This window comes from Ochlerotatus camptorhynchus, unplaced genomic scaffold (assembly GCF_037179485.1).
Source record: "Ochlerotatus camptorhynchus isolate MF236.1 unplaced genomic scaffold, CSIRO-AGI_Acam_v1.1 ptg000493l, whole genome shotgun sequence".
In the NCBI taxonomy this organism is placed as follows: Eukaryota; Metazoa; Arthropoda; class Insecta; order Diptera; family Culicidae; genus Ochlerotatus; species Ochlerotatus camptorhynchus.
The window spans coordinates 768,411-790,032 of NW_027040978.1; the positions used below are offsets into that span (position 1 = coordinate 768,411).

The 21,622-nt window shown below is 38.2% G+C and overlaps 1 protein-coding gene across 3 annotated transcripts in view; it reads right to left on the bottom strand.

Annotated features, from left to right (window-relative positions):
• Cdep (Chondrocyte-derived ezrin-like domain containing protein) overlaps positions 1–21,538 on the bottom strand; it is a 221,103-nt gene extending 199,565 nt beyond the window's left edge. For 2 of the 3 annotated variants that reach the window (XM_065235512.1, XM_065235511.1), the window contains exon 1: positions 21,149–21,520. The gene's annotated coding sequence lies outside the window, so the exon portion shown is untranslated. Of the gene's footprint in view, positions 1–21,148 lie in introns of all 3 variants that reach the window. The other variant, XM_065235510.1, reaches the window with a different exon arrangement.
• Between the last annotated feature and the right edge of the window lie 84 nt (positions 21,539–21,622).

A 21,622-nucleotide genomic window follows, 5' to 3' on the forward strand; every position in this document is an offset into this window, starting at 1 on the left:
GGAGAATCTTTCCAAAGAATTTCTAATTGTGGAGAATTTCAAAGTAATTCCGAAGAAAACTAAAAGAAAATTTAATTCTGAAGATGGCTTCATCGAGATTTTGAGGAAATCTCCGTTAAATATGGAATGAACTATTTTGAGGTCTTCAGAATCACTTGAAAATTCTCAAATTTTTCCTGAAGTTAATGAAACTGCCTTGAAATTCTTTTGTAGTTTGATAAACTAGCCTGATGCTCACAATACTTCTCCTCAAATTCTGAACTTTATAGGACTTTCTAAAGTTTCCTCATTTTTTCTAACGATCATGGATCTTCTTTAAAGGTTTAACAATTCACTGAAGTTCTCTAAACTTCTTTAAAATTTATGTGACTTCTCTAATGATGACGGAACTGCTCTGAGGTTCTCTCTTCTTTTCTGAAATTCCCAAAACTTCCCTAAAGTTGTTGCAGTTCTCATGAAGCTTGTTGTACTGCGCTGAATTTAATTAAATCGTCCTAAAAATGCTTCAGTAAACTTATGAACTTATGCAAAAACCTAAAAAAAAAATTTAACGTCTCTGAAGTTATCTGAAAATCTGGGAATTGCTTTAATTTTCATGTTTGAGGATCTCATCTCATCAAGCCCCTATGAGATTTCTATGAAGTAATGTTTCTGAAGACCACTGTCCTTCTGTGAAGTTTCTTCTAAATTTCTGGAATTTAATGGGATTATTCTAAAGCTATCTGAGTACTCAGAACTTCGCTGAATATCATTAAACTGTCTAAAAATATCTAAATTTAGTTCTCTGGTTGATGTTCTTTAATCAATTTACCTAAATTTTCACGTTTTCCGGATGTCCATATAATTTTGATCACGTTCCAGATATTCTCTCGGAGCTTTGCAGAAGTTTCCGAAAATTCTCTGAATTTCTCGAAACTTCTTTAAGGTTTCTACAATTTCCTTGAAATTATTTGAACTGCCCTTTGATTATCTGATCTGTCTAGATGTTTTCGAAGCTCCCCCAAAGCTCTCAAGCTATTTACGATTATAGATTTCAAACTGCTCCAAAAGTCTAGACTATAGTTACGGGAACTGCTCTTAAGCTCTGAAATTCCGGAAAAGATTTCTAGATCCAGTTTTTCTGAGGTGCTTAGAACTTCTTAGACATTTGCACAATACCCCTCAAGTTTTCTTAAATTTCTCAAGTTCGTTTGATACCTGTGAAGTCCTCTGAAATTCTAGGAACTTCATAAAAGTTCCTGAAAAGTCTCGGATGCTAAAAGAACCGCTTTGAGGTTCTTACAGCTTCCAGTAAGTTTCCCATATTTTTAGCGTGGTAACTTCCCTTACGTTCCTGCAGTTTGTTTAAAGGGCTTCACTGAAATTCTCAGCATTTCGTTCTCCAAAGTTCCTACTATTGTTGTAAAATTAATGGGCCTACAACGATGATCTCTATTCTTTCATAAAGTTAATAACGAACTTGAAATAAATCATTTTTTACCTAATTCTGCCACTTTGAATATTTTCAATATCTTGTACATGGAATAAGAAACTTCAAGACATTGAATATTTTTAGATCTTGAAAAACTCAGGTAATTTTATCCAGAAAAATGAGTAGACATCCTGTATGTAGAGAGAGACGATTAAACGTCACAACGAAAAGAATAATCAATCTTGAAATAAATTCACTCTAAAAAAGTTGAAAATAGTAACTTATTACAAGAAACTAACTTGGCCTTAAAACAAAAGACACTTTTTAGTGACTGACTTGAAAAAAGTGACCAAGTCACTAAAAAGTGACTCGCTACCAGCCCTGTGATTCCGCTTTATTTGAGTAAACTCGAGTAGTGTTGCCATCTCACGGTAGGATTTAGAATCAGTAATGACAATCATTTTTTTTTATGTTTTGTGGTAACGCAAGAACTACGCGACACTTATCGGTCTTAAGATGTTAAAATAAATTAAAATTTACCTTTCTGTCGACCGGTTTCGGGCGTGATGCAGCCCATCTACGTTACAATGTCCGACTGATTACTCAGGATGTTCATACGTTGTTCCGAACACGTCCAAAAAGATGATAAGAGAAGCTACTGGATTCTCAGATTTGTCAGGTTGAAAAGGCAGAATGTTAACCCTTTATTCATCAATGGTTCAACAGTAATGGTGATAATTGTTCATCCGACGGAACCTTATCCTTCAGGTTACACAACAGGTCACGCAAAGTACTGCCGCTCTTGTGTACTACCTAAAGTCCATGTCGCTTGAGTGTGGATTCGATTGGGTTTGTGATTCCCATTCTATCCCAAGGCTTCTAGTGTGGTTATATTTTGTCGGTGCTTCTTTCGTTTGTGTTTTCGGAGAATTTGGTTCACGAACTCCTTTTCGTACCCATTCACTTCAGCCGCTTTGTAGATACGGTTTCTTTCGTCTGCAAACTCGTCATCCTCCATGGGTACGTTATAAAGACGGGTGCGACTTGCTTTTGAGCGCCAAAGTGGTTGGAATAGGAAGTAATGTAGCGATTGGTAGACGTAGGTTTGCGATAAATACCGAATTTCAGTGTCGTCTGGTAAAATTTGAAAAACATCGTCTACACACGTGGGAAAAACTTATATTTTTCGGCATCGACTTCAAAGTCACTCATGAAGACGTTTGCCAAAAGAGACGAAAGTTTGCTGCCCATACTGATATGATGCATGAAACGATACCGAAATATAGAGCTTTTCTTGATTATACTTAAGCAGTGTTGCCATCTACCTGCAGAATTGCTTGTCATTCACGGCAACTCTGGCTGGCTGTTGGCTTGAACTCCTATTTTGCCTAGTACTATTATTATTATTATTTATCTTTATTAGGGAGGCTTTCAGCCTTTGCCTAGTACTTGAATGCATTACCTTGGAACAATACCTATGAATTGAGTTTAATTTGATTCTACCTGAGCAGTGTTGCAATCTAACGGCTGAAATATCAGGGCTGGCAGCGACCACTGCTGTCAGAAATAGTAAAATCATGTGACCATGTTGTATAAATAAGTGACCAAATAGTGACTTATAGTTGTAAAAATAGTGACTAAAAAGTGACCTAAGAGAAGGCGCATCAAATAAATGTTTGATGTTTTAGACATATTCAATTATTATTTCATAAACACTTATGTACAATATGAACCTTTAAAGCGAAAGATTCAATAGAAAGTTTATAACCAAACCTACGGTATTAGTCACGGTGTATACTACCTTCAAAAATCTGGAAAACCGAGAATTCTCAGGAAATTATTTGTTTCCTTAAACTACCTGGAAGTCTCAAGAATTTAAAAAAATTCTTACTAAGGATATTTGAAATAAAAAAATAAATTAATCTTCAGTAAGAAATAAATTTAAACAAATAATTTTTTTTTGGTTTCAGAAGACCACTGTTCTTCTGTGAAGTTTCCGGTGTTTTTCTAAATTTATGGAACTTTTGTGCTCCCGCTTCATGAAATTAGAACGAAATAATTAATATAGTTCTATTATTTTCACTAAAGTTGCCAAGATTTTTCTGAAGTTCATAAAACTTCCCTTAAATTATCGACACTAATTTAAAACTTCTTCAATAGTCTAGACTTCCTGGTGCCTAAACGATTACTGAATTTCATTAAAGTTCTCTAGACTGCCCTGAATTTATCAGTATATTTTAAGAACCCGCAACTTTACTGAAATCAATTAATTTGCCTTGAAGTTTCGAAAATGTTCCTTAAGTTTTATAACCATTATTAACACTCACTTTTCCCTGAACTTATCTATGCTTACCTGAAGTTCTCTACATTTGTTTAATAATGCAGCAAATTTTTTGATATATATTCATAATTCCCTGACGCTTCTGACATTTTAGGATCAATCATAGAATTCTTGGAATAGCCTATAATTCCACGGAACTCCTTGTTAGTCGCTGCAAATTTGCTTATGTTAATAGGATTATTCTGAAGCTATCTGATCGTCCTCTAAGTACTCGGAACTTAACTATCAAGAATTATCTATATTTAGTTCTCTGGAATTTCTTGAAGCTAAATTTTCGCATTTTTTTTAAGTTCTTGAAATCTCCATGATATAACACCCTTAAAATACTCTCATGTTTTCCGGATGTTCATAAAATTTCCAGGAATTCTCTCGGAGCTTTGCTGAAGTTTTTGGAAAATCACTGAGTTTCTCGAAACTTCTTTAAGGTTTCTAATATTTCCTTGAAGTTATTTGAACTGCCCTTTGATTCTCTGACCTGGCTTGATGTTCTCGAAGTTTCCATAAAGCTCTTAGTTCTATTGAAGACCTCGCTTCTGCTGGGAAATAAATAGAATTCTCGTAAACACCTTTAAGTTTCCCTGAAATTCTTTGGACTTCTGTGAAGTTTCTGAAATATTTCTGAAGTTTTCATAAATTCTCTGAAGGTCTCTTACTTCTCTGAAATTCGCGGAACATCTTAAGGCTCCACGATTTGTTTTTCAGTACATCATGGAATTATCTTGAATTTATCTAAATTTACGATTATAGATTTTTAATCTATCTAGCTTTTCTGAAATGCTTAGAACTTCTTAAAAAAAAATTAAAATACCCCTCAAGTTTTCAAAATTTCTCTTGTTTGCTTGACACCTATGAAGTTCTCTGAGGAACTTAATAAAAATACATGAAAAGTCTCGGATGCTAAAAAAACCGCTTTGAGGTTCTGACAGCTTCCAGTAAGTTTCCCATATTTTCAGCGTGTTAACTTCCCTTATGTTCCTGCAGTTTGTTTATAGAGCTTCACTAAAATTCTCAGCATTTCCTTTCATTTCTCAGAACTTCTCCAAAGTTCCTACAATTGTTGTAAAGTTAATGGGACTGCATTGAAGATCTCTAATCTTTCATAAAGTTAATTACGAACTTGAAATAAATCATTTATTTGTTTACTTAATTCTGGCACTTTGAATATTTTCATTATCTTGAACTTGTACATGGAATACGAAACTTCAAGACATTGAAAATTTTTAGATCTTGGACTTACTTACTTGGAAAACTCAGGTAATTTTATCCAGAAAAACTAGTAGACATCCTGTATATAGAGAAAGACGATTAAACGTCACAACGCAAAGAATAATCAATCTTGAAATAAATTCACGCTAAAAAGTTGAAAATAGTGACTTATTACAAGAAAAAGTGACTTTAGTTACTTGGCCTGAAAAAAAGAGACTTATTAGTGACTGACTTGAAAAAAGTAACTCGCTACCAGCCCTGAAATATGAGTAATTTATGCTCACCGATGGCTCTCGACGCCCACTTCGACTTTTATGAGCATTCGATGTCGCTATCTTGAAACGAAACAGAGGATATCGAGCTCTATTTGATTCTACTCCAACAGTGTTGCCATCTTCTGGTAGAATTTAGAGTCATTTATGGCAACCCATGGTTGGCTCATGACTCATTTTTCAATTTTTCTGAACTTCTTCTTCGCATTTCAAGCTTATTGCATATCGCATATTAGCTTAGTGTTCTAGATGCCTTTCCACAGTTATTAATTGAGAGCTTTCGATGCCTGTACCATACCATATTTGCATTAGTATAATCATAGAGGTAACTCTAAGACCAGAATGTCCCGAACAAACGAGCTCAACTTTTTGGCTCAGCTCTGGTACTATCTTCGGTCCCAAGCTAATCGATGCACCCCTCGAAACCTAGGAAAATCCACGAACCCTTCATTTTATCTGTAAAACTTTCATAGCGAATCAAAACAAACATAGTGTAGTACTGGAATTTATACTAGATGGGATACGTTAATCGTTTGCTTGGGACCAATAGGCTAGTCAAGTAGTGAGCCAATTTCAAATCGATAGCTTCGTATTGATTGTTGGTATAATTGTGTGGCAAGTACAATTATACCCTATGCCCGGGGAAGTCGGGAAATTTTCCAACCCGATATATTCCCAGACCTGACCGGGAATCGAACCCAGCCACCTCCAGCATAGTCTTGCTTTGTAGCTGCGCCTTTACCAACTGAGCTAAATGAGGCCCCGTTGAACAAACGAATTCGTTATTTTGAAATGAAACTGAGATATTGAGCTTTATTTGAGTCTACTCGAGCAGTGTTACCATCTGCCGGTAGAATTTGGAATCATTTACGGCAAATTTTCGAAAAATATCTATGATTTATTTATCTTGATAATTCACTCAGAACTCTTTACAGGATTTATTTTGAATGTCACTAAAGAATGTCATGAAAATAATGGTTTTTCACCAAGTTCTTTTCAGAATCCCCTTAAATAAACTTGTGGCTCTATCTGTTATTCCCATGACATTTTCTTCATATATCAGTGCAGATCCCAAAAAAGCAATTTTAGCTTTTTATACAGGCATAAGGCAATTTTCGGCTGTATAAGCTAGTCTGCAGCTAAAATTGTTAGTTGGGATATTCTCTTAAATTCATGGAATTCATTTTCAGATTTGCTTAGCACTATTAATTATTCTTCTATGAATTCGCTGGAGTTTCCTATCAATTCTATTCAAAATTCACTAGAAATATTCATAGAATTTACCTCAGATATCTCCATAGAATAAACCTCGTGGACAGCAACATCTGTCGGTGACGTTTGACGCCGCCAGAGAGCGACTTTTGAATACCTTCTAGGCCCAAGGAAGACAACCCTATATCCCTATCAGAGACATGTTGGCAACCCGCGATCTCTGCTATATGCAGTCGATTTATGTGTTTCTTCAAATGTCTAGTATAAGAATTTAATTCCTTTGCCTTTTGTCTCTCTTTTTTAATTTTTGGTTGTCTCAGGGGGACAGAGTCTCATCGTTGCCCACTGGTCACCAAAGCCGGGTGAACTCCAGAAGAATCTAGAACCGCACTGCCGTTGATATTGGCGACAAGTCTCTGATGAGACAACAAAACCCCTCCCCCAAAATTCCTCCCCTGATCCTATCATTGGACTATGTACCCCTCTAACCTCCTCGGGTAAAACGCGAGTATTCGGACGAATTCCTACTAGACATAGAATTAAGTGAATTTTGTTACAAACAAAGAATAATGAATTATCGGCTCCGTAAAGCTAATGCGATTGAGCCTTCCAAATAAACGAACTAGATAAAAAAAATTTACCTCATCTGTCCTGCAACTCTTTTCAGAATTATCTTGGAGTTCTCCGCTGAAATCTTTTGAAAATTCATCAAACAATACTTCCTAGAAATTACCCGGAATCATCCCAGGTATTCCTTTGAAACTCAGCTCAGAATTCGTTTAACATTCCATTCACTCTTCCCGGAATTCTTTTTTGAATTCACTTTAAATTATCCTCAGAATTTCCATGGAATTTGCACCAGAATTATTTTGGAACTATCCTCAGAATTCAATACTTCCTTGACAACCTCCAAAGAACTTATTTACACAATTGCCCTGGAGCTCTCTCAGTATCCCCTTAGAATTTGTTTCTGAAATACTATGGTGTTGTTCCAAGGATGTCCCCTCTGATCCTCTCAAAACACCTTTAAAGTCATTGGAAAATTTCTTCAAACTACACTTAGTCCTAAAAATGCAGTTCAGTTCAAGGGATCTTAAAAATATTCCAAGCTCCATGAAATTATGTGTCTTCTGGAGAGAGGACGAAGTATAATTTGTCATCGAAATTCACGGGTTTTCCCCGGTGATTCCGAATTCTCGGCTTTTTCTTTAAGTTGATGGCAGGCGTAAAGTTCTAGTTGATGCACAATGATATTTTACTCTTCCAATGAACGAGAAGTTGGTGTTATCTGCGGGATGTAAAATGTAATTCGTTAACGATATCGTTTCCAATATAAAACGCCCCTATCACCTACGTCTCGTTAAAGGAGAGAAAAGAAAAATCACCCTCCATTTAACAACCAACCGTAATGAATTACAGAAATCCACGCACGACCGGCACACGCAAAAAAATCACCAACCTACATCTTTACTACCAGGTGGAATAAACGATATTTCTTCCACAGAAAACAAAAATCCGATACTTCCCCTAGTGTATTGTGTATCACTTCGCCACCTCTTCGCATCTGCTATATCTAATCTACGATGGCTTCATGGATCCATCACGTCAGCATCGAGCCAAGATCTTCGCAGAAAAGAATCACTAGCCATCCATCCATCGAACTTCCAAAGTCTCGGTAATTTGATAAATGCCTTCCACTTACTTAGCCACCTCCACACCCAGGATAGCCCCTGCAGCTAGGAGGTTTGATTAGACCTACTCCGGTCTCGCCTGACCACCGAGAAAGGTACTAAAAATGCGAACGAAGAAACAGCCATTCTCTCCTGCTCTCACATCGTCGTCGTCGTCGTCGGTTGTTGCGATAAATTTATGGATCTAGGTCAGCATCCCGATTCAGTCAATTTGCGATTGTGAGAGTAAGAAAGTGATGTGCATTGGTGCTTTGTTTGGGAATGCTAAATTGCGGTTTCATTGGATACCATTTTTTCTAGTGCCATGTACGTACGACCGGCATTGACCAGTAATGTCGCCACCAATTGGAACGTTCAACTACTAAACCACATTGCTGCCGCCGAAGCCGCCACCATCGTGTGACACAGATTTTCCCATTCTGGGCTGCTCTGGTGGTTAGGCAAACATGGGAATCGTTTTTACACTCTGTTCAATGAGAAAGAAATAGGATGTGTGTACGAGCACAGTTCTGGCAGCTTCGAGTGTTCCAACGAAAATAATCGAGTTCACTCGTTGTCACCGTCGTACACTAGGTCGGGTTCGATGAGCTTGTATAGCGGAGATCCTGGGAAACAAGTGTGGCAAAGGAGCAGAAAAGAGAGGAGCGAGAGGAGAGGATTCAGCTGAATCAACTGAATGCCTCATTCGCCCTATAGTGTGCGATGAAAACAGCATCCCATCAGAAGGCATTGGGGAAGGAAGAAACGAAGTCCTGAAAAACAAGGATACGGCAGGGTTGGCAGACTGAATACGGAAAATATTCTGTCTGTAAAGAGTGATTTATGGGAGGTATACCGAAAGTTAGTTTAATTTTATTTCAAATTGCGTGTTTCTTTAACACAGCCATCACAATTGAGTTAGTGATCCAAGATGTTGCTAGGTTCCGATGACCTAACCACACCCGATTTGCGGTGCATCAGGTAGCAATACTTTTCGTTTTGGCATTTTAATTCCCGAATTCAGAACAGACAGTTCGGCAAATATTAAAGGCAAATAATAGCTTATAATTCAGCAACACTGCATCGCACTCCAAACTGGGATAGGAATAGGGCTGCCTCACAACCGAACTTTTCACAATTTTGGGCTGGGATACATGTCAACAAAGGTCACCCCAACTTTTCACAATCCAAGTAGCTATTGTTGCTCAAATCGAATATCATGGATGCACGTCCTTTTTTAGCACATTCAAACGCTCATCACAATGCACCGCATTCCACGTAATTTTTCCAGGTCATGATTATCAAGCGTACTGTTAACACACCTCCAAGTACATCTCTCCGTCATCTGATTGCAAAAAAATAAACACACATAGAATGTGTAGATGGATACCAGGAACAGGCAGGCAACCAGTCGCACGCACCACCATCGCAGCAAATGGGAGAAGGCGGAACCAGCCCTCCCGAAAGCAGCAGCAGAGAGCAGAATCCAGTTACAGGCGCGACCTAGTTTTCCTTCTTTGGAAAGGGACCAGTCAATACACACGGACGTACTCTAAGGTTAGTGATACTAACCTCAGTCTAAGCCTTATCACTTGGCGGTGCCGTTCGGTTGACGTTCATTTATCACTTTCTAATTTTCGAATCACACCACGTCGATGCACAAGTACCTATCACTAAATTAGTGACTATCCGTATGGTTGGCAGCAGAGCCCCAGCACGGGGTCATCATATATTTACACCAACTTTCACACGGGGACACGACGCACGACGGGACCTGACTGGATATGTTGATTCGGATGTCTCCAGCGCTTTTCTGCCAGCATCGAACGTATTTGGGCAACTCACACTACGGCCCGTGCGGATGAGAATGAAAAGTCATCGTCTTCGGTTCACTTCTCTCTCGCTCTCGTTTGCTCATCGTTGGAATCATTGACAAATAATGGAGGATTCTCTCTTTCCCTGTGTTGATGATGACGGTGTATCGCTCAGTCCGTGTTGGTATTTATCAGGCGGAAAACGTAAACTGCACGGTGACATCACATTGGGCGATTGTATGCGGAAAATGTTAAATTCAAGAGCAAGGTTTAAAAAGAAACGACTGGGATGCAACTCGAAAAATTGTGCAACGAAATAGGGTTAGGTTTTAACCGCTTATTACTTGGCCATTTATGGATGGATTTGTATTGATAATGTACCATTTGAGTCAGATTTGATGTGAGATTTGACCAAAATCAGTCAATGTGTAGACAAACGAGCCGATAGCGAATCTCTAACAAGGACGTCAATTCCAGATACCAAACCACGAACACTTATATAAATGTAACCATTGAACAAATTTCAGATGTGAATGCCATATCAAATCAGGGTGGCTGGTGAAATTAAGACAATAAATTCCCGGATATTCCTGATTTTTCTCGGGTGTAAAATATGTTTTCCCGGTTTCATATAAATGAATAAATATGATATGAAAAAGTAAGAGGTGCCCCGTAACGTGGGTAGATCACCTTTTCGTGGTACGTTACGGGCTGTAAGATCTACCACCGATTCCTAGTCTTGACTACTTCAAACTAGGGGAACAGGATTTTTCAGTAATCAAAGGAACACATCTTAGTCCTTGTTCCTTTTTATGCCTTGTTGATAGTGATAAGTCCTCGGGTTGCCTGGACCGAGGATGATCTTGAAACAAGGAAAAAATGAGTTAGTTAGTCTTCATCTATATGATTCCTAATCTTCTATTCGTTGTTCCCTAGTTTGAAGTGGTAAATACTAGGGTTTTGATGCATGGTCACTATCGGTGTCATTCTTTAATTTTGTTGCTAAGGAATCCAATTTTGACTGACAAAGGGGCGCGCCTTTGGAGAGTGTTCCAACACTCCGAAGGATATAAATAGCGGAACCTTTCAATTAGAATCGATTCCTTGCGATGAAGGCAAGAATGACAACTGTATCAAAACCGAATACTTCATCATTTCTCAATAGTGATGAAGTAATACGACATGCACTGAACTAAGGACACGGGATATACTACAATAGATCGCAGTAGTTTTATGTCCCGAACAGAGGAGAAAAAAAAGAGGTTGTATCCAAGACACCACCGTAGATTGGACGTAGGATTACGTGCTCGGTCTCAATATTCGGCGACTGTGTTAGGGAAACCACTTTTTCCCATCACAGAAACGCCTCGTTTTCTGATGATAAAATTGTGCATTTTCGTGCACAAAACGCACGGAACTTTGGGGTTATTCAATAGATAATAAAAAAATCAAACATTGATTGGAGAAATTTCTTGCTGAAATTTTCCATTCGCGAGATATTCGGGATCAATCATATAAAAACGAGATTTTTTCACTTTTTTCTGGAGAAAATCTTACCTTAATTCGAAGTGTTTCTGGTTAACTGACAAGGTCATATCATAGAGGTAACTCTAAGACCACTGGGTCCCGAAGAAAATCATTATTATTTTTGGCTCACTCAGTACCAGAACAACGGTCCCAAGCAGTCCCAAGCTATTTCACTCACCCCTGCATGTTCTGCATGAATCCACACACCCCTGATGTTATCTGTCAAACTTTCATAGCGAATCAAAACAAACATAGTGTAGTAATAGAATTTCAACTACAATAGGGTACGTTAATCGTTTGCTTGGGACCAATAGGCTACTAAAGTGGTGAGCCAATTTAAAATCGTTAGTTTCGTATTGATTGTTGGTCATATGGTATTCGGTCATTGCGAGAATTTGTAAGAACCACTTCTAGACTGTTACGCATATGACCACAAACGTTTGGTTGCTGGATACATTATCAAAGAGCTTTGGGGGTGATGTGACTGGCAGCAAGGCGAGTGAAAATCCAATGAAAATTAACTCTTAAACAACAATAATTTATGGAGGTCCTGAAAATAACCGTTTTGTCGTGATGGTTCAGTAATGCTGAGCTATTAGGGTGTTTGGTATTGGCGAGCTGTATGTTGTTTGGAACGAGGGTGAAGCGCTTGATGGCATAGATGGTCCACAGCGACGCACGAAGAGCTACTGAATCCGAATGTGGGCTGCAGCTCGCTGCTTGCGGGCAGCCTATCGTTGTGTTCTGGAGAACAATGTTCAACGCCACCCGCCGAAAGCACTGCTCTTGCTGCTACTCATGAGGACCGACCAGACACCACCACACACGATGATGCAATAAGCAGCGTTCAGCGAGACCGCATAGAATTCGATTTTGAAATCTGTGTTAGGGAGAACGCTTTCGCAATCGGTGATAATTTTGATCGCCATTGCAACAGTTGGACATTTGTGAAATTTTCAATAGTAACCTTTTGAAAATTGATAAAGTGTTAATTTTAGCAGATTTGTAGAAACCTTTCCGATGGTTTGGCTTGTTTAGAATTAAAATCCATCCGCAATTGACAGAGTTATAAGTGGTCAAAACCTGACCACTTTTCGTAACGCGGTTGATTTTGATTTTTTTGAAATTGCACCCTCAATTTGTTGCCGAAAGACGTAATCCTACGTCAAAAGGCATACAGGTCGGACTCGATTCGGATTTATCGAGTTCGATCTGTGTTCCTTTATCGATTATCCGGAGTCATATTTTTTCTGTAGTGAAAACATTGCTGCATTGCCATTTTGAGTAAATTTGTGCTTGGTGGAGATAAACAAAGTGATATAAAAAAGGTAAGATGGTGGAGGCATCCTGAGGTGACCATACCATACCATCCCGAGCTGTGAGGAACCATATCATACCGTTGCCTAATTGAAAATTTGGTTTGAATTGTTGCACAGTTGAAGATTTTCAGAACAAAACTTGATCAACCAGAAGCCTAGAAAATAAAGATCTCTGATTACCTGATGGTGTTTGGAATATTTTCGGAGCCACCTTGTATCATGAAATTTACTTTGAATCCTACTCAGGATCAGGATTCGCTTGGAATTGACCACTTTGTCAAGCAGTTTTGGTGTGACTTTCTACCAGCGATTTCACAAAACTGGACCAACTAATTTATATTTTTTTTATGAAATGCACAAATGTTGACTACTTTTCTCGTGGTTCTAGAAGAAAAAAATCTCAAAATAATGTTTTATTTCAAAGTTCGAGTGGTAGTAAACGTCATTTTAACTGCTCGAATGAAGTGGTTAATTCTATTAAGAACTACCTTGGAATTCTCATCACGTTTCACCTGGACTCTGGAGTTCATCAGAACTAATTTGAAAGGAATCCTCAGATTTCACTTTTCTAAAAAATCATCCTCTGAAATTTCCCTTGAAATTATTCCTAGAGATGCTTGGAAATTCTCATAAAATTCGTTCATTAAAGTTCATAAGCATTGAAACTTTTCCAAGGCCCTTAATTTATTTGAAATCTGGGTTCTTAAAATTTATTCTATGTGCTGAATGTTTATTTTCGACTCAGAATCTTAAAAATTCATCCATTTTTTAAGTCAGTAGGTCCAAGATTACAAAAACAGTTTAAAATCTGTAGAAATTATCCATGTTCCAGAACATTTAAAAACACAATTCATGCCTAAGATTTTATGACGTTACTGAAGATAAATCCACTCCAGAATTATTACGTTCAAAGAGCAAGAGTAGCTAACGAGGAAGATACACACCTCTATTCCCGTTTTCGTTCGAATCGTTCGTTCGTACGAACGACTCGATTCGAACGAGTTCGAAAACGGCATTCTGGTTTTCGTACGAACCCGTTCGAACGAAAGCTTTTTCGAAAATAAACAGTGTTAGTGGTACCAGATGCACTTTGACATTTCTTAACAATTCGAAGCATAGACCGCGCACGAAATTGACATTATTCGGTCAAGTGGACTGTCAAACGATGTCAACAAAACAATAATATTGTTGAAATTTTTTGGTTGAAAATTTGAAAATCTCACTGATTTGAAAAGATAACTTCCTGATGTCTTCTGAGAAGTTGTTAAGCAGAAAGTTGGCCACCTTTTGGGACGATTCAGTTTCCGGTAGGATACAAGTCTGATCCTGTGGATGATCCGGAATATCCGTAAAAGTGGTCAATTCATGAAACTGATCCTAGAAATCCGCGTTTTTTAGAAACCACTCATAAACGTCTTATCAGAATGAATTCGGAGTTGTGACCGAAATATGGACACTGGAGACTACAGGATGGTCCACTAAAAGAACCGGAACATCCGTAAAAGTGGTCAATTCATGAAACTGATCCTAGAGCTCCGCGGTTTTTTCAAAACCACTCATAAACGTCTTATCAGAATGAATTCGGAGTTGTGACTGGAATATGGACCCTGCGGACCACGAGATGGTTCACCGGAAGATCCGGAACATCAAAAAAGTGGTCAATTCATGAAACTGATGCTAGAGCTCCGTGGATTTTTCAAACCACTTATAGACGTCTTATCAGAATGTATTTGGAGGGACTACATGATGGTCCACCGGAAGATCCGGAACATCCGTAAAAGTGGTCAATTCATTAAACTGATCCTAGAGCTCTACGGATTTTTCGGAACCACTCATAAACGTCTTGTCGGAATGTATTCGGAGTTGTGTTCAGAAATAAGTATATGAAGACTACAGGTTGGTCCACCGGAAGATCCGGAATATCCCTAAAAGTGCTCAATTCATGAAATTGATCCTTGAGCTCCACGATTTTTAGAAAGCACTCATAGACATCTTATCACAATAAAATCGGAGTTTTGACCAGATAGTTTATACTGGGGACCACGGGATGGTCCATTAAAAGATCCGGAAGATCATCAAAAATTCCGTTAAAAGTGTCTAGAAGTTATTAAATACTTAAATACCACCTAGAAATCATCCATGATAATAAATAAAAAATGTGTCTATGAGCAGTTCTAAAAAACCATAGAGTGCTTAGATCAGTTTTCTTGACCTATCCACTTTAATGGATGTTCCGGATATTCCGAAGGACCATCCAATGGACCCTGGGGTCCATTTTCCAGTCACAACTCCGAGTTCATTCTGATGAGTTGTCTATTATTTTCCAGAGGAGCGTTCATGGTCTCCAGGGTCTGTTTTCCGATCATAACTCCGAGTTCATAATTATAAGACGTCTATGAGAGCTTACGAAAAAAACGGAGTTCTTGGATCAGTTCCATGGATTGAGCCTTTTTACGGATGTTTCGGATCTTTCGGAAGACCATCCACTGCACAATGGTCTCAAAGCCGTATTTAGGAAGACAAAAATGCTTGCGCCCAAACGTTTTAGGTATATAGTGTCTTCGGGAAAGTTTCTTCATATTGTTTGGCCGATCTTTTTATGTTAGTGAAATTAGGGTGGTCCACAAAATTGGAGATTTGAAAAAACAAAATTATTTGAGATAGACTAATGCAATTTTCTAAAAGTTGTAGAACAATCAATTCGAAGAAATTTTGCTCAAGACACCAAATTTTTGTCTCTTAAGGTTCATGAGTTAAGATTTTTTAAACAAGCAGGTTACAATGGCCCATAAAAACAGATTTCTTCGAATATCTTTTCATAAGTTCATTTCTCGTAAAAACCTTGTTTTGGTTACATTTAGAACTTATGATGACGCATATTTTTGCTGAAGCAACCAGGCTGCCATCTTTTTTATTATTAGAAAATTAATGGAGATTTTCTTCGAAAAAAATGGTTCTATTAAAATGAAAATGTCTCTAAATGGAGCAAACCGATTTTCAAACTTTCGATTTCATTTAAAAGATCGTGTTTTTTTTTCAGTATTTGTGGAAAAACTGTGAGGGCGTTTTTTGTTTAAAGTATTTAATTTAATTTAAAAAAAAAATCTTTTTTTTTATCAAAAACTAGCCATAACTTTTAAATAGGGAGATTCAAATTAGTGACTTCTGCAAAAATATGCGTCATAAAAAGTTCTAAAAGTATTTAGAATAATGTTTTTACGAGAGGTTAGGGTGGCCCCTAGAAAATCGGCTTTCTTTAAATATTGTTTATACGTTGATCACCAATAAAAATATTTAAAGAAAGATTTTCTAGGGGCCACTCCAACCTACTTGTTTAAAATAACCATAAGTCATGAACCATAAGAGATAAAAATTTGATGCCATGAGCAAAGTTGGTTCAAATTGATTGTTCTACAACTTTAAAAAAACTGCATTAGTCTATCTCAAGTAATAAAAAAGGTTGAATTTTTAATTCACCAATTTTAAGCACCACCCTAATTTCAATTCGGCTAAAAATACGAATAAGCTTTCCCCAGACACCATATACCCAAAAGTGATGGTTTTGGTGCTAATATTTTTGTCTTCATAAATACGGCTTTTATGGATGTTCAGGATCTTCCTGGTGAACCATCTCGTGGTCCCAAAGGTCCATTTTCCGTCTAAGCGTTCATATTCCGGTCACAACTCCAAATTCATTCTGATAAAATTTTTATGAGTAGTTTCGCAAACTCATGGAGCTCTAGAATCAGTCTCATGAATTGAAAACTTTTGCGGATGTTCCGGATCTTTCGGTGGACCATCCTGTAGTCCCCAGAGTCCAAATTCTAGTCAAAACTCCGAATTAATTGTAGTAAGACGTTTATGAAAGGTTTAACAAAAACATGGAACAATCAATATTTAGGTCACAACTCTGAATTCATTCTGATAAGACGTGTATGAGTATTTTTGGAAAGTTCACGGAGTTCTAGGATCAGTTTAATAACTTTACAACTTTTACGGATGTTCCAGATCTTCCCGTGGACCATCTTGTAGTCCCCAGAGTCCATATTCCAGTCAAAACTCCGAATTAATTGTGATAAGACGTCTATGAGCGGTTTCGAAAAAAAACACGGAACTCTAAGATCAGTTTTATGAATTAACCACTTTTCAGGATGTTCCGGATCTACCGGTGAACCATTCCATGGTCCCCAGAGTACATTTTCCAAACACAACTCCGAATTTATTGTGATAAGACGTCTATGAGTGGTTTCAAAAAATCCGTGGAGCTCTAGGATCAGTTTCATGAATTGACCACTTTTACGGATGTTCCGGATATCATAATGGATCCGTAGTCCCCAGGGTCAATTTTTCGGTCATAACTCCGAACTCATTCTGATAAGACGTGTATGAGTGGTTTCGAAAAATCCGCGGAGCTCTAGGATCAGTTTCGTGAATTGACCACATTTACGGATGTTCCGGATCTTCCGGTGAACTATCCCGTGGTCACCAGGACCAATATTCTGGTCACAACTCCAAATTCATTCTGATAAGACGTTTATGAGTGGTTTCGAAAAATCCGCGGAGCTCTATGATCAGTTTCATGAATCGGCCACTTTTACGGATATTCCGGATCTTCCACAGGATCAGACTTGTGTCCTACCGGAAACTGAATCGTCCCAAAAGGTAGCCAACATTCTGCTTAACAACTTCTCAAAAGACATCAGAAAGTTATCTCTTCAAATTGCCGTACAATCAGTGTTTGGTCCCAATTAGCTCTAATCCCATATGCTACGTGTATTCGTTAATGCCAGATCGACCGTACTATAGGAATCCGGCAAGAACGAATCCACACTATAGGAATCTTGACTGTATATGGCTATGGCAATGTTTTTGAGTCATAATTAAATGCATAAATATTTGTTATGTAAGCTGTTACATAAATGCTTTTGTCCAAAATTTTTTAGTTATTTCGATCCTTTTTTAATCTAAATTATATTTTTATTGCATGATTTTTCAATCAATTTCCATATGAGATCTTTAACTTCACGTAAGTTTAAGTAAAATTATTACAATCAAACACCAAAAATTTGGTTGTAGATTTTTTTGTACACTCAGGCCATCCCTTATAAAAAAAATACCATACACGAACGATAACCCAAATGATTGAACTATTCCAAAAATAGTTTGGATGATACCCCGAACACGTTGGAGGCGAACCAGCCTCAGGCTGAAAGCCTCCTTATTAAAGATAAATCAATCAATCAACCCCGAACACGTCGTTAAGCAAATTAACATTTTTATTAGGGATTACAAAAAATTTCAAAGTTTTTATCCCTTGGCTGTCTCGCGATTCGCGAGTTTGGAGTGACGTTTGGAAAGCGGACAAAAAAACGCATTCGTACGAAAATGGGAATAGCAACATCGTTCGAACGAACGATGTTCGAAAGTTAGAATTGCTTCGAACGAAAACGGGAATGGGAAATTGCTTTCGTTTCGAACGAATCCGGTTCGTACGAAAACGGGAATAGAGGTGACAGTTCGCTGTATTATGAAATATTTTAAAATTCATGCGAAGGTCCTCTGACGTGCTTTAATATATTATTTTTTTAAATTTGCTTGATTAAGGAACTAAAATAAAATTTCCTGAAGATTCCGGATTTTACAGGATTTTCAAAAGTTTTACAGGTAGTAGACACTGTACCGAATGGGTGGCCACCCTGAAAACAGAATTGAGTGTATATATTTTTCCAGATTTGTCATCGAAATCCATAGGCTCATTCTAGTAATTCTGAATTTTCGGCATTTTCCCGGTTGCCTGGTTCACTGGTCACCCTGTATAAAGCAAAACCATACTGGGGACGGATTCGATTTCTGGTCCGGCCTAGGCATTTTTCGGGTTAGGAAATTCCCCGTCTTTCCTAGGCATAGAGTAGGATGATTTGCCACCTTCCATCATGAGAGAATATCCGAGAGATGTGCACCCCTATTCTGTATTTCGTTTCGAACGAAATTCTCATACAAAAAAATAAATTTTTGTTTGAGAGTTTCGTTCGAAACGAAATACAGAATAGGGGTGGTGATTTGAATAGATGAATAGTTTGAGACGTTCAGTACTATAGTACCTGATCAACCTGAAGTCTTGAAAAAATATCCAGTCGACTTTTTGGAGATCTTAAAACATATGAAGGACTTTGGAATAATTTCTAAGCTATGAGAGCAAATCAGAGAGATGCGATATGGATTATGGAATACTTGGATATCTTTAGAATGATAGTTGAAGATGCTAATTTCGAAAAGCAGACTAAGGTGTATAGTATAGAGTTGATAGTTCCATTAGAATAAGGCAGTGTGAAAATTGTATATAGAGAGTAGAAAGCGAGCAAGGACAACTGTTTAGGAAGGTACAAATCGGTTTAATCATCTCTCTTTACCAAACTCTCCCGTTGGAGGGATGCGTCCCCCGCCACCACTGTTTGAAACAGTTCTATCGATTGTAAGCACTCAAGTTGTTATCTGAAGGAAGGCATCCAGTCGAAGGTGGTTTGGAAATTGCAGCTATTGTTACCTCTACCACGGTATGTGCTTCAGTCATCGTCGACAGGACGATCTCGAGGGGACACGGGTAGGGTAGGTGCTGCTACAGTAATCGATGGTAAGCTCCCATCCAGAGTTATGTACGTTTTAACTATTTGTTTTTTGTATTACTTCTGCGTGAAGTCTACGATTTACATAGTTGAAGATGCTAATTTTAAATAACAGACTATGAACAAACCTGATCAATTAGGGCTATTCTGCGCGGCGTATGAGGTGAAGTGATGGTGAAGTGACAATTGCCACCTCGGGTGAGGTGACTCTCCATTTGATTTGCACGAAGAGTCACCTCACCCGAGGTGACAATTGTCACTTCACAAGTGAGAGCGTGTCACCTCACCTCACACGCCGCGCAGAATAGGCCTGAATCTGAAATCTTGAAAAAAACATCCTAAGGTTTTAAAGGTGATCTCTTAGGCCGTTTGCTATGGTGAGTTTCAAAATTGTTAAATAAATATTAAACAATTGCACTGCACTCCACAATTATGTTCAGGTCGTCGTCACACGGACGCCTTATTACTTCTGCCCAATCTCCGCAAATCTAAGATAGCTATCATCAATCAATTTTGCCAGTGCTCTTTTCAGTATACCTGCATGCGCAGCAATTTTTCACTTAAAGCTAAGATTTTCCTCCCTTCAGTATCGTTCGAGTGCTAACGGCTAGCAGTTCCAAGGTGCAGGTATTTTCTCCTTGATATCAACCAAAATTTACGACGCCCATAATTGCACTAACCGATACTGCCTAGAATATGAGACACTCCTCATATTGGTTGGCTTGCCCTCCCTCCCTCATGAAGAGGTCTGCACACACTTATAAATACCTCCCACAATTTTGAGTGGATCCATGAAGACTCTGCGCTCATCTGATTTGAAGACACCCAGTTTTTAGTGGATCCATGAACCCTAGGGTAGGTCAAGTTTGTACAGCGGATCACAATCGCTGCTTCCCGCTGCTCTTTAGATGTGTATCGAGGTACCCAACAACTGACAAATTTGGATATGATCTGGATTTGCGTGAGAATTTTTATTTTTTTATGATGGAAAATTGTGCGGGAAACAGAACAAAACCTTGACCAAACTTTGAACTTATATATGTAATACTAAGCACAACAACTTTGTCTAAGATCGCTAATCGCAAAGCTGTAACGATGAGCAACGCGATGAGCGAGTAATTAGTGATCATAAAATCGCTAATTGTGACCTTTTGAAAGCAAAATTGACTAATTTTATATGTCATATACAATCTTTACCACCTCTTCTTGCATCTTGCAAATAAAAATTATTATTACAGTATCCCATTGTTTCAGCATTTTAGCTGTAATGAGCAATTGCAAGCCTGGTGGTAACCACTAAGTTACCGAACCTCGACCTTATTTACAGTTTTCGGTTATTTTAGATTAATTGGGTAAAATTGTTATAACAATACATTTTACAAAACTTTCGGTAAATTATATTTTGCAGAATGATTTCAGTAAAAAATACCGATCGAATTTTTCACATCTTACAAATTAGTACAAACATTGATATTTCAACCCATCTTTGAACCCACTGTGCTCATTGATGCCAAAGCCAGACCATCAGCAGTGCCGTCGCTGTTGTGTGGCTGTGTCGGAATGTCAATGGTCTTCTTCTTGCTGTTGTCGCTCTTCTTTCCCGGAGCTCCCACTCACGCTCTCGCTCTCCCTCTTTCTTGTTCCCAACATCAAAAGCACGGGATGCGCCTTTCCTTCCACAGCAAAATGATGGCTCAAGAAAGAAAAAAAATCGAGCTGCGAAAAAAACTCATGTTTTCCAAACTTTACCTACCTAAAAGTGCACCACTCACACAAATTTTCACTTCATCAGCTGCTTCGCACTTTTCACTTGGATTTTCGCTATCTTTCGATCACTTTTGCACAATCTTACACGCCCAAAATCGATCTTACACGAATGGCTGTCGGGAACTGTTTCTTCCAACGCAAGTTTTCACTCACAAACAGGTAAACTTTTTGCACTTTGTTCCACGTCGGACACGCACCAAAACACGACACTAATTACAACGATAGGTTTCCTTTCGTGTAATGGGGAAGAATCCAACGAAATCACTTTACATTACAGTTTTTCAGCAGGCTAACGGCGACGACCGAGGAGAGCAAAAAACACACCCATTCACTTTGGCCATTTCGACTTTTCTGTGGACTTGATTGACTGACTGAACTGGACTTGATGATGACGAACGAATTCTCTCGGTTTCTCGCACACATCCACAAACATTCGCTAGCTAATGACAGTCATGTTGTG